Here is an 18858-nt window from a genome sequence, read left to right as displayed (position 1 = left end):
TTAGCTGATATGTCTACCAGTTAGCAACTACCATGCCAGGTGAGATACATTAGATGTCCTTCACATACTTAAATTCTGATGAAGACTTTTGGTTTATTGGTCAATGAAATTATTCTTAGGAAAGAACTGACTTCCCATCATTGGGCATAGGTATTTTAAACCTACTTTGGTGTGAAAAAGCAGAACTTTGAGTGTTTAATTAAATGCATTTAAAAAAATTACTGAATGACTCTCTTGAATTTTGATGGAGCTTGAAAAGTAGCATTGAATAATACAGACATAAAGTTTAAGAAGGTTAAAAATCATCATGCAGAAAGATTACAAAATTAGACTTGCCAAAAATATCTTTTTAATAATATCATGTGAAAAAAATTTTATACACCTAAAATTGCTTGTTTTTTTCCTTTAGAAGGACTAATCAAAATAGGAATAGTTTTCAAGTCAAGAATTTTCTTTTCTTAAGGACATTTTATCATATATCTGTCTTAAATTTCTTTAACAGTATATTATTTTTGCAGTGCCTATATATCTCAATTAATTACATTCAAAATTCCTTTAATAGACATCTTTCTGATTTCGTAGGCAAGAAAATAGGAAGTTAGGACAAACTCTTTGCTTAATATCACAATGCCAGCTTACAAGTATATCAGTCATAAAGTCAGACCTATTTTAGTCAAGGGTAGGACTTTATGATCTCATCCTCTGATCATTATTTTGAGAGTCTGCATTTAGCTGTTAACATAATAGATTTTGGTATAAGGTCTGTGATAAACTGTCATAGGCTTTATTCAGATAAATGGAAATGTGTAGTGTTCCAGCTACGGGAATGGAAACAAAGTGGAAAAAGATCCTTCTTCCTATCATTCCAAAGTGCTTTGCCAAAGAATCTAACTGAATTTGGAACCCAGCAGCTCACAGAGATTCACTAAGGCATACAGATTACCTTCAAAACACTGTCACTCTAGGTCGGGTTGGGAAAATAATCCCATTCCAATTAGTTCAATATGTGGAATAAACACACTAATAACCACAAATCTTATAAGATCAATATCCCCAAAAAGTGTTAAAGTAATCCATGATTAAAGTACTAGTTCCTACCTGTCCAGAGGTGGAAGAGTAGGCAAAAAGGGTGCTACTAGAACCTGAAGTCTTCACTTGGAAGAAGCTGAACCAACAGCGGGCACTCCCAGTGGGAGCTGTGTCCATGAATGGAAAGGCTGTTCATGGGGGATTCAAACCACCATGAAAATGTAGACAATGTGGGAGATTCAGCCCAAAACAGAAACAGTGAGGGCATGAAATTCCTATTCTCCAGTGTCTTGCCAGCGCCTCTCATCTATCAAATCTAATTTCAAAGAGAATACACAAAGGTACCAGGCAAATGTAGTTTACAAGGCAGAATATATGGGGCAGAATAGGGGAAGTACATAAATGGACATGAGATCAAATAGGCATTCTTCTCTATAATCTAAGAATCATGGTCCTTTGTGTAATAAATATTCACTGGTTGGAACTTAAGTTTTATGTGCAAGAATTATTTTAAGTAGTGTTTTGAGTAATCTATCAATTTTGATTGTTTGAATTATATTTCATACTTCAATAGAGAGAATGTTTTATGCTCTATCCACAGGTCACTGCATTATTGAGAGATAACCATGTAGTGTAAGTGTGGTTCGGTCAATTAGTGAATGATTGGTACTTCCAGTATAGGAGACCAATAAGTTATAGCCTCTGGTTTGTTCTCCAACAATCTTCCTAAAAATCTGTGACCAGTATCAATGAAGGAGAGAGGGAATAAATAATACTGTAGACTAGGATTATGATGTGATAAGCTATTTATTAGAAAGGAAAGGAATTTTCAAAGCTCAAAATTTGGTAGATTAATATCAGAATAGGACCATGATATAGGGGTGTTGGGGATTTTGGAAAGGAAGGGATGACAGGAGAAGGGGTATGGAATTTAAGTTGAAAGACTACATCTGAAGTTGCTTTAAAAGCTTTGATTAAACAAGAGGCACTTCTATTCTCACATCAAGAAAGACGTTAAGGGAAGTGAAAGGGAAAAAGGCACTATTGTCTATTGTTAATTGCTTGTTTATTTTGTTTATAACTAAGAGACCATGCCTTATGGTGCACTTCCTATTTCACCCTGTTTATACAATATTTAAAGGAAACAAAATACATTTTAGTACCTTGTGATATATCAACATTTATTCCTATATATTCTGTGCTAATAAAGTTGCCCTTCTTTCTTCAAACAAGGACATGGAAACTAATATCTTTTTTCTTTGAATATGTAATGCCACAAAATTTCTTCTCAGCCTGTTCTCCTTCCCTGAAACCTGGGATACAGTCATGGAATCTTCTCACATTAGGGAATGCCCATGCTTTACTTATCAAAGCTGTTCTCTGAAATTTCTAGGACTCTACTGTAATCCAATTGTCACTTCAATGCTTATTTAATTATTCTGTTTAGACCCAATAACTCCTGACATTTAAATTGTGGCATGTGAAACTGACAGGTGAAAATAATGAGTTTGGAAAAGGCATTGTAATGGTGCAATCTTGTAGCTAATTTTGGGGAATAAAAAGAAGAAACTATTTCAAGCCATCTCAAGTTAAAATCCACTTCCTAGAAAAAAGAATAATGTAACAGTGACCTCCGACCAGTATAGATTCACAAAATAAAGGCTCCAAAATACAGGAAAGTTACCAGAAAATGGTGATGTCCTTTAGTCTTCTAGTAGTAAGCAAGCTTTAACAAAAAAAGTTTGGCCTGAGTGAGAAGTAACAACAACAACAACAACAACAACAACAACAACAACAACAACAAAACACAAATTAGGTACTAAAAAAATAGGTGTTAAATGAATGAAAATATCTAAAATGATTCAGGTCCACTTTTCACTTGCTGAAGTTTGATTAGTATTTCTAAGCTAATTTCATCTTATCTTAATTCTTTTAATTCTTACAATTATCTATCAGTTGAATTTCCCCCACAGCACCACTCTACCCCAATAGATGCATCTGGTACAAACTTTTTTCCACCCAAAAGTAAAATCATTAAGTAGAGAGTTTCAGAAATTTCTTTTTGAGGAGAGAAGAAAATTAGAGGTCAGTATACACGATTTTCAGCTACAATAAAAAGTTCAATTAACAGAAAATGATTCTTTACTAGTTTTAGCGTTCAGCCTAAAAAAAAAAAAAAAAAAAAAACAAAACACAAAAAACGAAAAAACAAACAAACAAAAAAAAAACAAAAGACAATCTAAGCAGGCCTGTAATAAACAGATCCTACCGAGGCATATGTTTTGGAGAAAGATTGGATGTTGGCTGACATGATCTAACAACGGTGAGCTAGGGATTCTTTTTGCATGCTGTATTTGAAAATAACTTAGAAGATCAATTCTAAATTCATAGTTGAAGTCTGCATTTTATGTCCCATAATAAATTTTTTCACACGTAAAAAAGGAGGTAGATGAAGAAGATATCAAAGGAATATATGAATAAATGTTTTGGATTTTAGGAGAGTTAAAGTTAAAGGGAGTTAGTGAGAGACAACCCTTCAGAATCATGCTCAGTTCTGTGCAAAGGGCTTTAACTGGAACATAAATGAGTTAGAGTGAACTCCAGGAAGAGTGGCCAGGAGAATGCAAATACTCAAGATTGTGTTATATGCAGGATATTAAATAACTAGATGCTTATATTCTTGAAGAAATAAATAGAGTGACACAGGAAAGACTTCTTCAAATTGTTAAGAAGGTGTCCTGCGGGAAAGGAAAAGAAGATTTGTATGAGACCCCAGAGTTCAGATCAAGGATGAGAGACTGAAAGTTCTAGAGTAACATTTCTGCCCAATAAAATGAAGAAAGCATATCAATAAAAACTACCAGAATTTAGAATGAATTTAGGGCATTGCGTAGGAAGAATATAAATAAATAATACTATATTTAGATATGAAGGAAGAAACAGAGAACTGATGCTATGTAATTTGTAGGATTTCTTCATCTATTTTTCTATGAGATGACATAAGATTAAAAGATAGGGTAGAAAATTTTACCAAAGCTAGTAAGTGTTGGACACTTTACATAAATGATTTTCAAACTGTGGGTTGTAATCTATTAGTAGGCATGAAGCCAATTTAGTGGGTTGGAACAGTATTGTAAAGTGAATGAAATAGAATAGATAAAATAGGGTAAGTTTTACTTAAGAATGGTAAGCATTGCTTTGGGACACTTTGTTTGTTTGTTTGTTTGTTTGTTTGTTTGTTTGTTTTTAGTATGTGCATATGTACTTTGTCCTGACATAAAGATTTTTTTCTTTTTGTTTTTCCCACTATGGGCCATGTTCTAAAACTTTTGAAAACACTGTCTTAGACAATATCTCTGTATCTAATTTGTACAATTTTGATTGAATGGGATAATGACATAACAGGAATATTCTTATGAACAAACGTTAAACTGCCTGATTTTTTGTCAATCAATTAATTTTAATTACTTTATTTATTTTACCATTAGCATCATTTCATATCATTGGTCTTTTCCCACAGAGTTTCTCCTTGAAAGTTAACTGCAGTTTCTTTGAGATTTGATTGAGATCCTTTGAAATAGAGGAATATTTGGAGACTAACATTTCAAGCCAGTACAGTTAAAACCCTCAGTGCTCATTTAACTTTGAGATTTAATACAGAACTAAATTAAGAAGAGTTGGTGGGAGAATGAACTTTAGAGTAAGGCATCCCCAGGTTCAAACATGACACTTACATATTTTATTTAATCTTGGACAAATTACTTCACTTTTCAGATCCTTGCCTTGCTGTATTTACATAATGAAGAAAAAAATTAAGAGTTTTATTTTTAGGGGCACCTGGGTGGCTCAGTCAGTTAAGCATCTTACTTTGGCTCAGATCATGATCTCACAGTTTGTGAGTTCGAGCCCCATGTCGGGCTCTGTGCTGACAGCTCAGAGCCCTGGAGCCTGCTTCAGATTCTGTGTCTTCCTCTCTCTCTGTCTGTCCCCCACTTGCACACTCTCTCTTTCCCTCTCAAGAATAAGTAAACCTTAATTTAAAAAAAAGAGTTTTATTTTTATGCCATGTCCCTTCCTTAAATTTAACTTCATAGGTGCCATTTAGGTGACAGAGAACACTGAAGCCATTGTCCTTTCTGATGGAGTCTTCAATTAAAAACAAAAAAAAGGAAATGGAGTCAAAATGTCTGCCTTCTGCTTACTATGTAATGTTATGCCATCTCTTACTGAAGAAAGCATGCCATCTACTTAGGAAATCCTCTTCTTCACATGGGCATTTGAAGGCAGAAGAAGGCCAAGTGGAAAGAGAACAAACAAGGAGGATTTTATTTCATAGAAAAAAAATTGAGTTAAAAGGACACTTGCCATGAGTTTTATGACAGCACACCAAGATAGGACCCCAGCTGGGAATTTGGGACAGAAGGATCTTTTAAGAATTAAGAGTATTATTTATGTCATGTATACTCAGATATCCTCAACTTAGTTTCAGGTGGCAACAAGCACGGGATATTTGGAAATTTAGCTCTGTATCTTTTAAGTGCCTTAAGGATAATCCTTTAAGCGCTTAAGAAAGTCTCCCAAAGCAAATACTATTTTGTAATGACCCACTTTTTTTTTTTTTAATATTGGTCACCAGATTATCCCTAAAGTAGTTGACATTATAGACTTTAAATGTAGAGCTAACTACTACAATTTGTCTATAATAGGGCAGGAGCGCCTGGGTGGCTCAGTCGGTTAAGCTTCTGACTTCGGCTCAGGTCATGATGTTGCAGTTTGCGAGTTGGAGCCCCGCATTGGGCTCTGTGTTGACAGCTCAGAGCCTGGAGCTGCTTGGATTCTGTGTCTCCCTCTCTCTCTCTCTCTGCCCCTCCCCTGCTCAGGCTCTCTCTCTGTCTCTCTATCTCTCTCTCAAAAATAAATAAACATTAAAAAATCTGTAATAGAGTAGATTGGATTAAGACATGTATACACAGTACACATGTGGTTTTATGTATACATGTGTGTGTGTATACATATATGTGAGAGGGTGACTGTATTCAATAATAAGCTGGAGCCAATTCGTACTGGCTGATAAGACATTTTTTTAATTTTCCAGAATTTTCAAACTGATTGTTAAAAATTAAATTGCTTAGATACACACTTTATATTTTTAAAGAGGTAACTCCTTAAAAACCTCCAACTTACCACTTTCTATTATCTATACTCTCAAGGCTATGTTTTTTATTGTTTCAGTATATTATAAATAAAATACAATAGTACGCTACTGCACATTTTTCCTCAGTGTTCAGTGATATGCTGTTAATCTGGAATCAACATTGTTGGGAATATTTACACCACTGAAAATGGCAAACACTACAAATCAGGGCTTTTTTTTTTAGAAGGGTCTGTTATTACATAATTGCCCCATCATACTAATATATTTTGTCAATAGATTTCAAAAGCAATGGTGGCCTATTTCAATTTCATTATTATGAAATTGCCCATCTGTGTCACATCAGGGGACATTTGCCCCTTTAGATGGAAGGTCAGAAGACTATTCTAGGACAGCTGAAGGCCACAGTATATGGCACCCATTCCATTCCACTGCCTGAGAGCCACTGAAAGAAAGGCTGTACTTCCTTTGGGTAAGACAAGAATAACCCAACAGACAAGAGACATCATGAATAATTCTTGAGGCAATTAATATAAAACATTTTTTTTTATTTTGAAGCTATTAGGAGAAAATATTTTTGCCACGTATAGTAATCTATAAGGTTATTTCCTTTCCATTTTACTTTTGTTTTCTTTTATCAAAATAAACTTGTTTTTCTCAAGTTGAATAATTTACTCCTGCACAATTTCATCTGAGACTCAAATCAACATGTTGTAGGAGGCAGATTTCCATAAGATTGCCCCTGGATCATTGTTGATTTATGAAAATGCCTTTCCTTTTTCACTCCTCCACTCTTCACTACAAACTTTCACTGCAAACAATAACTTTGTTATTGTTATGCTGAATTTTAATGAAAAGACCAATGTATGATGAAGTAAAAAAAAAATCATGAACCAACAAGGGATACTATTGACAGCTTCATAACCAAGAACAGAACACATTGATTTTCATGCTAGCTCGAATTCCATTCCTGCATTAAAAGAAAGCTCATGTATGGGGGTTTCCTATCTACTGAGATAGTGTAAAAACTATATATTACAGAAATATGACAAAAAGTTAAGGTTTTCTTTTTTCTTTTTTTTTTTTTTTCAAACGAAAGGGTCAAGATAGACAATGACTGTTATAGCTGTGGAAGTAAGAGCCTGTGGCAAACTACCTGCTGTGTTCTCTGTGAATACAGCTTTTAATGCAATTCATTCTGTTATAACTTCTGTGAAAAAATACATATATAAAATCTTGAGGTAAAAAGAGATGTGCGAATCCATCTTGTTCAACTGCTGTATGTTGGCAGACATTTTTTTTCCCTAGTAGGTTGTATAGTCTATTCTCTCTTCGGAGATGCTATCATGACATGTCTGCTATAGAAGCAGACAGTTGAGAACTTCATATATACCTGATGTAAGTGTCTGTCAGGTTCATTTAAAGCTTCTCCATGGAAATGGAGGATAAGTGATAATAACTGCCTAAGAAACTCCCTACGTAAGAGGAAACTAATCAGTTTACCCTGGAGTTTCCTTTCTGTCACCCCAAAATATCCAGTAACGTTAAACTTCTGTAAGTTCATCCCCTTGCAGCTTTTATCATTTTTCTTGATACTTCCAAACCTTCACCCCAATTTATTTTAATCTAGGAGGTAAAATTTGTACTTCCTCCTTATTTAGTTCAATACAGGTTTTTTGTTTCCTTTTAGAAAGTTAAAATAGGTACATAGATATTTCTGATCCTCAGGTTAAATATTTTGTTTTAAATGCTTCAGTTACATATCTAACTCTACTTTTGACAAAATCAAATCATCAATAAGTCAGATTAATATAAAAATTAACCTGCAAAATACCTGGATATGGAGAAAGACACTATACCACTGATTCTCTTCTCGCCTTCCTGTTTTATGTTATTGAATTTTTAAAAGTATAATTCCAACATTTAAAAAAAAATTCAGGACAGTTAATTCTTTAGCAAGCATGTTTTTACTATAAATGGTGTACTATTTGTTAGCATAAGTTTACCAAACTCATGCCCAATAACTCCAAAACATGCTATATAAAGTAACACTCACTATGTTTGAAAAGAGGTGGCATCAAATTTCATGTGATGTTTTTTCTATGTTTAAATAAGCCAGTATTTGTGGAAAACAAATTATGTACGATTAAATATTAAAATTATAAGCATTAGTGGTTTTCTCTTATGTTAGTTTGCCACAAAGTTGTCCTATTATATAGATAAGTAACAAAGAAAGAATCTGAAGACAGTACTCATCAAATGCTTTATAGACTCTGTCACTATAAAGCCAGATTATTTTGATCACACTCTACTGTGGGATATATCAGTAGGAGAGAATTTAAAATTTCAGTAAATACACTGAGAAATCGATTTACCACCTAATCTTGTCTCTCTGTACGTTATAGCAATAAAACATTTTTCAAAATGTGACAGGCACTTTAGTACTTGTCTTAGAAGTAGGAATTGTCAGTATAATAGTTATTTATGTTTATTAAGAATTAATGTACTTTGAAGAACTCTGGAAGGAATTACAGGTAGACTAGAAGTCTTTGTTTATCAATTATGAGATCCAGGGTCTTTATGACCATAATTTTCTCCAGACTGTTTTATTCTTTTCTTCACCAGTCCCATCTGCCACCTCAACATCATGTGGCTTTGCTACTGCAATCATGTTATATCATGCCTCAGTTCAACCAGTAGCAAAGGGGAAAGAATAAGAAAGAAAACAAATATTTATTTTGAGGAACCAATCAAAACTGTACCTGACATTTCCCGTTGATCAGAATGTGAAAATAAACATAGATAACCTGAGGGGGGAAAAAAACAAACAGAGGGTATTTATTCTTACCAGGGAGTCAGCCATCATCACTTGCATTTAGCAGAGACTCAAAGACAGAAGGGGGATGAGAAAGCTTTATTGTGAATAAAAGGAAAGATTCAGGTATGATTGGATATTTTGCCTGGAGAAGTTGAGGCAATCCAGCTAGAAGTGATCATCTTATGTGACTGGTTTGGAGTATAGATTTCATTTTGTATGACTGGCCCTGAGTTGGATGCTGGGTAAACAAGGCAGATAAGCCAGCAATTGTTGACTGAGTCCTGACTATTCTGGGCCAATTGCCACAGACTTTGTGGTTTGGCTTCCCAAGATGTTGCTGCAGATTTTGTGAGTCAAGTTCCAATGCCATATTGATCTGGTATTATCCATTTGTATATTGTCTCTCAATAAATTGGTCACATGGCAATCCTGATAAAAAGGATGTCAGACAATACAGCTTTTTCTCGTGATGGCTGTTACCCAACTAAATTTCTATTTCTATGTCAAATGAGAACTCCCACAGCTAGCACATCTGGACTGAGAAGTATTTTTGCACATATTTGTTTGCTTGCACAGACTACATTCAACCCTATCCTAAAGTAGATAATCTCCAAGTACCAAAAACTTATTAGTTACAATACAAAGTCTTGGATCTCTAGGTTATATGCAGGTCCATATATGATTCCCTTTTGATGGACGTGTGTACAAATTAAATGCATACCCAACACACAATACAATGGGTAGGTAGGAATAGAATATTTGCAATTCAAACTCCCATTAAGAGAATGAGAAACACTAAGTCTCACCAATGAATGAAATGATCAATTTCTGTAATGGGAAAATTGCTAAGACAACCCCCCCCCCCATGCACACAAACATGCACACATATACACACACGAACTCCAGAAGTAAAATGAGTTTCTTGGATAGCCATCTGGCTACCACTGATGATGTTTCCTGGGCAGTATGTCCTCAACCATTTTCTTCTATAATTTGTAAGTTAACCTAATGTGAGATTGTTCTCTGTGCATTGTCTTTTCTGGCTACTCTGAAGTGGGCATTAAAAAGTATGACTTACTTGGGGCCAGTTTTCTTAACCTATTTTCTAAGTCTGTTTTGGGGTTCTCTTTGAGGTTATTTTAGGAGTCCAACATCACAGGCTTTCTCCAGCAAAACTAGTAGTATTTTTGGTAATGTAATTTCTTCAAAACTTTACTAGGTTCCTGTCTATTGGCCACTCTGGTAAATTCTGAGGCAATTGTATTTAGAAATCACTGAAAGTCTTAAATCTCTGGTCTTTCATTCACTAGACTCTTGCCCATCGGAGTCACTGAACTTAATCACATATAACTTGGGGCCATCTGAAACAATAGGTTTGAGTGGAAAGAAAAAGACCTTTATTTCAAGTATGCTGCTTGTCTGGCTCCCATTATGTGGTAGAAAACAATTATTGGAGGATGCTTCAGAAAGGCTTAAGGGCACAATCTTATTTCTTGAGAACCATCTTTTATATTAGCTTCAGGTGAGGCTAAGATTTTTCCCACCCTTATAGACTTCAGTCATATTGGAATTTAAGCCATAGACAAAAGAGCATCCTTTCCAAAGTTCATTGCATAATATCTTGCATAATGCTTAGATTTAACTAAAAATCCATCCCTGTTTTATAGGATTTTTGTAAAAGTGGAACAAAAACATACATGTGCCCTAACATTCTTAATTTTTACCAATTATTTTCCCTAGAATTACAGTTCTCTATTGTTCTCTATTATAGTTCTCTATAGTTCACTATTATAGTTCTCTATGTGGTTTACCTTAGAAAACATTACAGGCTCTTCAGCAATCACTGGCTTTCAGAATGTGTCCTTGATGCCCAGTGTTCACCTGCTAAGCTATGCTGCATATTTCAGATTTTACTATGTCAGCATTCCATTTTTAGGTACTAAATTCTATATTGGATAGGATATCATTTCACTTGGTAAAGCGGAGAGTCAAAATTAACAATGATACAAGTAAATTAGACATTTATGTCATTTTCATATAAAAGTCGAATTTTTTGTTGTTGAATTTCCATGTTAGAATTCAACATGATCCTGGGCTCCCTCTTACTTGTTACTTTTCTATTCTCAACGTGTGACTTCCATTTCATGGAGTGCAATAACCACTCCAGCCTTTGCTATCATTATATCTAGTTAGGAAGAGGAAAAGAAAGTGCTGGCCATGACACATCACATTAAGGCACAACTAGAAATTGCATACTGGCTAGATCTTGCTTATATGTTCATAGTTGGAAGAAAGGTGATATAGAAGATATAACCTTTATTCTGTCAGAAAAGTTTACTGTATGTAATCCAGAACTGTATAAAGAAGTTCATCAGGCAAAAAGAAAAGGATACTAGATGGGGACCAAGATGTACATGAAAGATTTGAGAGCACTAGAAATGATAAATATGTGTGCAATAATAATTTTTATAATATTCAATAATAATAATAATTTCTTCAAAGGATAACTGTGTGTTGAAAACAATAACAAAACAATAGGAATAATACATTGTGAGATATAAAATGCTTGTGAAAATAAAATCTATTACACTAATATCTAAGAGTATGGGAAGGGACTAAAAGAAGTATATTTTGTAAGGTCCTTACATTATATGTGAAATGATATGATATTATTTTATTGTAGATACTAATAAGTTAAATATGTATACAAAAACCTAAGAACAACCAAAATATAATGAAATATGTAAAAAGGCAAAAATAAGATAAAATAAATAACATGATCAGCTGTTACAGGAATAATCAACTAATACAAAAGCAGGAAAAGAAAGAAACATTGGATAAGTTTCCCATTTACATGAATTTTTGACTAAGGAAAGGCCCCAGGTAGCTTCAGAAGAGGTGGCTAAATCTCAATAGAAAGTCATTGTTTTTTTTTAACGTTTATTTATTTTTGAGACGGAGAGAGACAGAGCAAGAACGGGGGAGGGTCAGAGAGAGGGAGACACAGAATCCGAAACAGGCTCCAGGCTCTGAGCTGTCAGCACAGAGCCCGACGCAGGGCTTGAACTCACGGACCGCGAAATCGTGACCTGAGCCGAAGTTGGCTGCTTAACTGACTGAGCCACCCAGGCGCCCCTAGAAAGTCATTGTTGAAATGATGCAAATAACAAGTGTTTGTAAGTCAAGATGACCATGACAGATGTAAAGTGTGATTTCTAAAGAAGAGAGCTATAGAAGACTACTGTTTCTTGGGCTAAATAATTGGTTTAATCTGTGAAACACACATGACTAAGGAGAACTCTAAGCAGCACAGTTAAGGCTACAAAAACTGAAGACAGATTTCTGCTGCTTCCCACCACAAGAGAGATAGATATTTTATTTCAATTCTAGGCACAGTTATATGGCCATTACAATAAGAATCCAGTTTCTACAATGAATCATTCGCAATATCAAAGGTACAATCTAGTTATTAGACATGTAGGGGGAAAAAGAAAATATATGACTCAAACAGAGGAGAAAGGACAATTAATTTTGATAGACCTTGAGATGAATTAAATTTTAGAGTAATAGAAATAGTTATTAAGTGAATACTATAACTATGATAAAAGATACTAAACACATTTTAATAAATGAGCAAATGGATTAGTTGAATAGAAAATAGAAAATTTTAAAAAGAATTAAGAGAAAATTTTACACACACATTCAGACACACACTCACACACACACACACACACACACACACACACCCTCCAGAAATTAAAAACAAATACTAGATCAATGTAGCAGCAGATTAGAGTGATAGGAAGAAAAAATCAGAAAATGTAAAGACAGAATTATGGAAACCTGAAAAACATGGAACAGATTAAGAAAAAATATAACCAAAACTTTAGTGCCTGTGCAACAGTATCAAAATGTCTATTGCAATGTAAATTAAAACCCTAGAGTAAGAGGAGGACATTTTGGGGATGACAAGGTATTTGAAGAATTAGTGAGCAAAATTTTCAAATGTGCTAAAAGACATAAATTTATAGACATTCCATTCACACTGAAAAAAAAAGGAACAGCATTATGAATTACTAGTGACTTCATATTAGAAACAAGATAGACCTTAAAAGAGTGGAAAACAAATAGCAAGATGGTAGTTATAACCCCAAACATATAAAAAGAATTACACCAAATTTAAGTGGACCAAACAGTCCAAATAAAGTGAGAGATTATCTACCTGTTTAAAAAATGCAATACTCAAATATACTGTTCACAAGAGATAAACTTTAAATATTGTTAAAAGCAAAATAATAGGATCACTTATGTAAAGCTAACATGTCTAAATTAATACCAAGCAAAATAAGATTAAGACAATGATTATTACCAATGGCAAAATGTTGTGCCACATTTAGTAAATTCATTAAAAAGGCATAACAAGGCCAGCGTGGATGAAACTAATAATTATATTCAAAATATATGATGCAGAAACTGACAAATTCACAAACATATTTAGAGGTTTTACCATTCATTTTTCAGACGATTTAACACCATAAACCAACATAACCTAGCATATACTTATAACTAATAAATTTAAACACCATAAACCACTATAACCTAGCACATACTTATAAAACACTATACTCAAAAAGGATGACACAAACATTTTTAAAGCATACATAGATTATTTAATAAGATAGACCACATGGAGTGATAAAAAGACGTCTCAATAATTTAAAAGATTTGAAATTATACAGAATATTGTCTCTGATTATAAGGAATTAAAATCAAAATCAGTAAGTCAGAGAAAGACAAATACCATATGATTTCATTCATATGTGGAATTTAAGAAACAAACAAGAAAAGGAGAAAGAGAGAGAGAGAGAGAGAGAGAGAGAGAGAGAGAGAGAGAGAGAGAGGCAAACCAAGAAACAGACCCTTAACTATAGAAAACAAACTAATGGTTACCAAAGCTAGGTAGGTGGGTGAAATAGCTGATGAGGATTAAGGAGTGCACTTGTAATGAGCACTGGGTGTTGGATAGTAGTGTTGATTCACTAAACTGTACACCTGAAACTAATAGCACACTGTGTGTTAACTAAAAAAAATAAATAAATAAAAATAAGGTCAAAAAAATCAAAATCAGTAAAAAAATTTTGGAAAAATTCTAAACAGGTTGCAAATTAAGCAACTCACTTTTAAACCACTCATTAGTCAAAGAGAAAATCACAAGGACATTTAGACAATATTTCAAACTGAATGAGATTTTGAGATGTCATCAAAATATGCATGGTACATATTCCTTCTATGTACTTATCAGCATTTAACATATCATACATTTTATTTATTGTGTTTATTTTTATTGGCTCTCTTTCCCTTGTAAATAATATTCTTTCTTGAGAGGAGGGGTCGCTTTTCACATTTAATTGGCCACAGGGGAGGAGGCCTCCTCCATATCACTGGAGGTGCTCTCAAATTTCTTTAGCCACCTCAAGCTTGAGACCTGGAGTTTCTGGGGGTGGCTCGGCACATAGGGCATGTTCCCGTCATCTCAGATGGGCACTGGATAGTTGTGGAGTGTGGCCTGGTTGATCATAGTGGCATATTTGGTGAAGGGGCTGAGGGTGGGCAGAATTATAGTGAAGCCCCCAATGATGAAGGACATGACCAGCACCAGCTCCTTGGCCCAGGTATCCTTGAGGAAACTGGCCAGTCTCCCAAACATCTTGCACTCAGTGGTGGCCAAAAGTAATATTCTTGAATGCAGGTATCTTTTTTTCTCCCTTTATTCACTGCAGAACCTAGCACAATGGCTGACACAGAATTGGTACTTAGCAAATGAGAGAACACTAAGACCCATTTATTATGTCACATGCTCAGTTTCACAGATTTAATTGGAAGGATTTTACTACGTTTATATTGTTCAAATGAATGAGCCTTAATAACTAACATTTATTGTCTACTGTTGATCAGGCACCACTCTAAGCTCTTTGTATGTATATTTCAGTTTTTAGTGAAAAGAACTTGATGTGAGAGGTACTATTATTATTATATTTGTTTGAAAACAAAAGTCACTGATAGAGTTTATAAATTGCCCAAGGTAAAGATACCAGGAATTATGGAACCAGGAATCCATCACAAATCATTTGACTTCAGAGTTCATGTACTTACCTGTGCTATTTATTGTTATATAACAGATTAAGCTAAAATTAGCAGCTTAAATCAACAAGCATTTATTATTTCACAGTTTCTTTGAATCAGGAATCCAAGCACCACATAGAGATGCCTGTGATTCAGGATCTGTCATGAGGATACAATCAAGGTTTTGGCCAGTGTTGTGATTATCTCTGGGTGCCAGTGAGGACGATTCACTTCCAAGGTCATTCACTTGGCTGTTGGCTACCTTGAGATGGTCACTGGCATTTGGCCAGAAACATCAGCTCCTTGGCACATGAGCCTCACCATAGGGCTATTTATAGCATACTATCCTGTTTCTCCCAGAATAAGGGGCTCCTAGAGGAAGAGTGAGGCATAGTCTATTGGAAGTGGTCACAATCTTTTTCTAATTAGTCTTAGAAGTGACATCAATTTTTCTATATTCTATTCATTAGAAGTGAGTCCCTTGGTCTAGTCCATATACCAGGAGAGGAGCCCACAAGGGCGTGAATTCCAAGATGTGAGGCTTACCTGGGGACGCTTAATTGCTATTTGCCTCAATAATCATTCTGGGTGGATAGATGTATTATTGAATTAATGAATGAGTGGAATGAACAATTAAAAAAATTTGCAAAACCAGTGGAACATTTCATATATATCAAGAGTACGTCCTAAAATAATGTTTAAAATATAGTTATGAGGCACCTGTGTGGCTCAGTTGGTTAAGCTTCTATTGATTTTGGCTCAGGTTATGATGATCCCATGGTCATGAGTTCGAGCCCTGTGTCGGGCTCCCAACTGTCACTGCAGAGCCTGCTTGGGATTCTGTCTCTCAAAATAAATAAATAAACTTTTTTAAAAAGGCTTTAAAATTTTAGTTATGAATGCATATAGCTCTTGAGTCCTAAATTCTTATGAGAGTTGCAAGGGTATGTTTTCTGTTGGCCTGTATATAAAACAAAGCTCATCACATTAGTGATCACTTAGCTCTTTAGGCCTGTGGAAATCTAGACATCTTCCTGTGAATACATTTTAAGTGACAGTGGTCATTATATATAATTGATTAAAAGTCAACCAACTGAAAATCATTCACGTATGAGGTTCTCATGGCAACAGATTCTAAGAGTTTTTTATCCTAAATTTTTTATTGGTTCTAAATTACTTGCCATTAATTTGATCAAATAGTTTCTTGTTTTCAAATGATGAAGCAGTAATTTTTTTAAAACTATATTTATGTTAATTATGTGGTAGATGAGGAAGATGAAACCCTTCTATACAAAGATTTAATCTCAATGGGAGGACTATTTTCACTGTCACTCCCAGGCAATAGTCTCTACCCTACCTTCATATCCAGGGTTCAAGGAGATGGAATTCCTTAGCCACCTAATGATTAGGTAATTTTTGAACAAAAATTTTTCTCAATAGTTAACTGAATGACTCAAATTGAATTGTCATCATTGAAGGAACTTAAAATTTCTCCACTATTATCTTAATAAAGACCTGTTTCTAAAATTTGATGGTATTGCTACTATAAAGGAGGAAAGAATGGAAGAAGTCTGCAGCATATGCATGCAGTGGACTGAATGTGACCCTTGGAAAATTCATATGTTGAAACCTCATCCTCAATGTGATGGTACTGTATAGCCTTTGGTAGGTGATTAGGTCATGAGAGTGAGACGCTCAAGAATCACATTAGTGTCCTTATAAAAGAGACAGAACATGGCTGTCTACGAACCAGGAAGAGGGCTCTCACCAGACAGTGAATCTGTCAACAACTTGATCTTGGTCTTTCCAGCCTCCAGAACTGTGCAAAATAAATTTCTGTTGTTTATAACCCACACAGTCGGTAGTAATCTGTTATAGCAGCCTGAATGGACAAAGACAATGTGTCATTAAATGAAAACTTGCAAAAATATGATTTATTCTCACACTTCTTAACAGTAATTAGCATAAATCAAGGCCTGCAGGACTAGAATGAAAGGGAAACAGATTATATTGTAATTCATCTTCCTGAGACCACAGAAAAGACTAATTAGAAGTATGTAGAAAACACAGCACTGTTTGCCTGAGAGATAAGAATTGGCTATACAATAGATAAAAATTAGCCCACTTTTACACAGATGGATTGTTGGCATTGGAAGACAACTATGAGGAAGGTTTTAGATATGTAATGGAAGGACAAAGCTACAAGGCCAATACCAAGCCCAGTGGACGGAATTTTGAAGATGCCAAATGGACTGAAATATGTCTTTTCGTTGAGTCCCTGGTGGTAAGTTTATGTATAAAAGAAAATATGATTATCCTCAAACATCACTTTTTAAATATTAAGTGCTATAAGACATGTGGAGTTTTACAGAGAAAGATACATTTGATCATAGGAACAAAGTGTTTGATGGTTGATGGTTTGTGATTCAAATGTAAAGGTTGTAAGAAGTTTTCTCAGACATGCCAAATCACAGAAAAAATGTGATCTCTGTCTGAATTATAAAGTAAAACTATAACAAATATGTATATTGACAAAGAAAGATACATTCCACTTGGAGATGGATCACAGTGAATAACTCATTAAGGGTGAAGTCACAACATTGAAGCTTTTTTTTTTTTAATTTTTTTTTCAACGTTTATTTATTTTTGGGACAGAGAGAGACAGAGCATGAACGGGGGAGGGGCAGAGAGAGAGGGAGACACAGAATCGGAAACAGGCTCCAGGCTCTGAGCCATCAGCCCAGAGCCTGACGCGGGGCTCCAACTCCCGGACCGCGAGATCGTGACCTGGCTGAAGTCGGACGCTTAACCGACTGCGCCACCCAGGCGCCCCTGAAGCTTTTTAATAACAAAGTATTGAGTTCACTCTTAAACTGAGAGAACTTTGAGCACAAATGCAAAGCCATTTCCTGAAGAGGAGAAGTTTGTACTGTGATTATAGAATTCAGTGAGTCTAGAGCCTAGCATAAGAAAAATAGCTCTGAGGCAAAAGTGAAGTCATTAATTTGTGTGTGTGTATGTGTGTGTGTGTGTGTTTGTGTGTGTGTGTGTGTGTGTGTGTATAATTTCCCTCTCAATCAGTATAAAACGGAGGCAGAGTCTGTGACTCTTTTCCTCATATGCTATAGTAGAGTTGAAAATGGAAACCATCAGATGTAAAGAAGGCTTTTCTGAACTTTTAGGCCAATTAAGATCATGTGATGTGTCCCGAAGTACAAAGACCAGGTAGAAATTTTTAGTAATTTAAGAAAAGGAGATTTCTTTTGTTTGGAAAAAGCAGAGAGATCTGTGGGGCTTGAGAACAAAGTGTGGTGGGGGGAATATTCACCCTATTTACTAGTAATGCCCCTGAAATTCCGGTGGGAATACATTAGGAGAGATGGGTGATTTGTGTGACTAGAGAGGTCACATTTAGTAACTTGCCTCAGGAAATATACAGAGAAGAGATGGTCCAGGGGCGCCTGGGTGACTCAGTTGGTTAAGTGTTTGACTTTGGCTCAGGTCATGATCTGCGGTTCATGGGTTCAAGTCTCATGTCATACTCTGTGCTGACATCTAGAGCCTGGAGCCTGCTTTGGATTCTGTATCTCCTTCTCTCTCTGCCCTTCCCCTGCTCTCTCTCTCTCTCTCTCTCTCTCTCTCTCTCAAACATAAATAAACATTAAAAGAGAGAGAGAGAGAGAAGAGACGGTCCAGGGGTCAAGTGTGGACTTGGGTTTGAGCAAAGAAATTGCAG

At 35.1% G+C, this 18858-nt stretch overlaps 1 protein-coding gene and 1 pseudogene across 1 annotated transcript in view; one reads left to right on the top strand and one right to left on the bottom strand.

Moving 5' to 3' along the window:
• Positions 1–18858, top strand: part of LRRTM4 (leucine rich repeat transmembrane neuronal 4) — a 924534-nt gene that overhangs the window by 85926 nt on the left and 819750 nt on the right. The gene's annotated exons all lie outside the window — the stretch shown is intronic.
• Positions 14404–14803, bottom strand: LOC101081215 (annotated as a pseudogene).

The sequence above is a fragment of the Felis catus genome, chromosome A3, assembly GCF_018350175.1.
Source record: "Felis catus isolate Fca126 chromosome A3, F.catus_Fca126_mat1.0, whole genome shotgun sequence".
NCBI lineage: Eukaryota > Metazoa > Chordata > Mammalia > Carnivora > Felidae > Felis > Felis catus.
The sequence above is the reverse complement of the archived record's forward strand: the minus strand, read 5'-3'. Positions and strand labels throughout refer to the sequence as shown.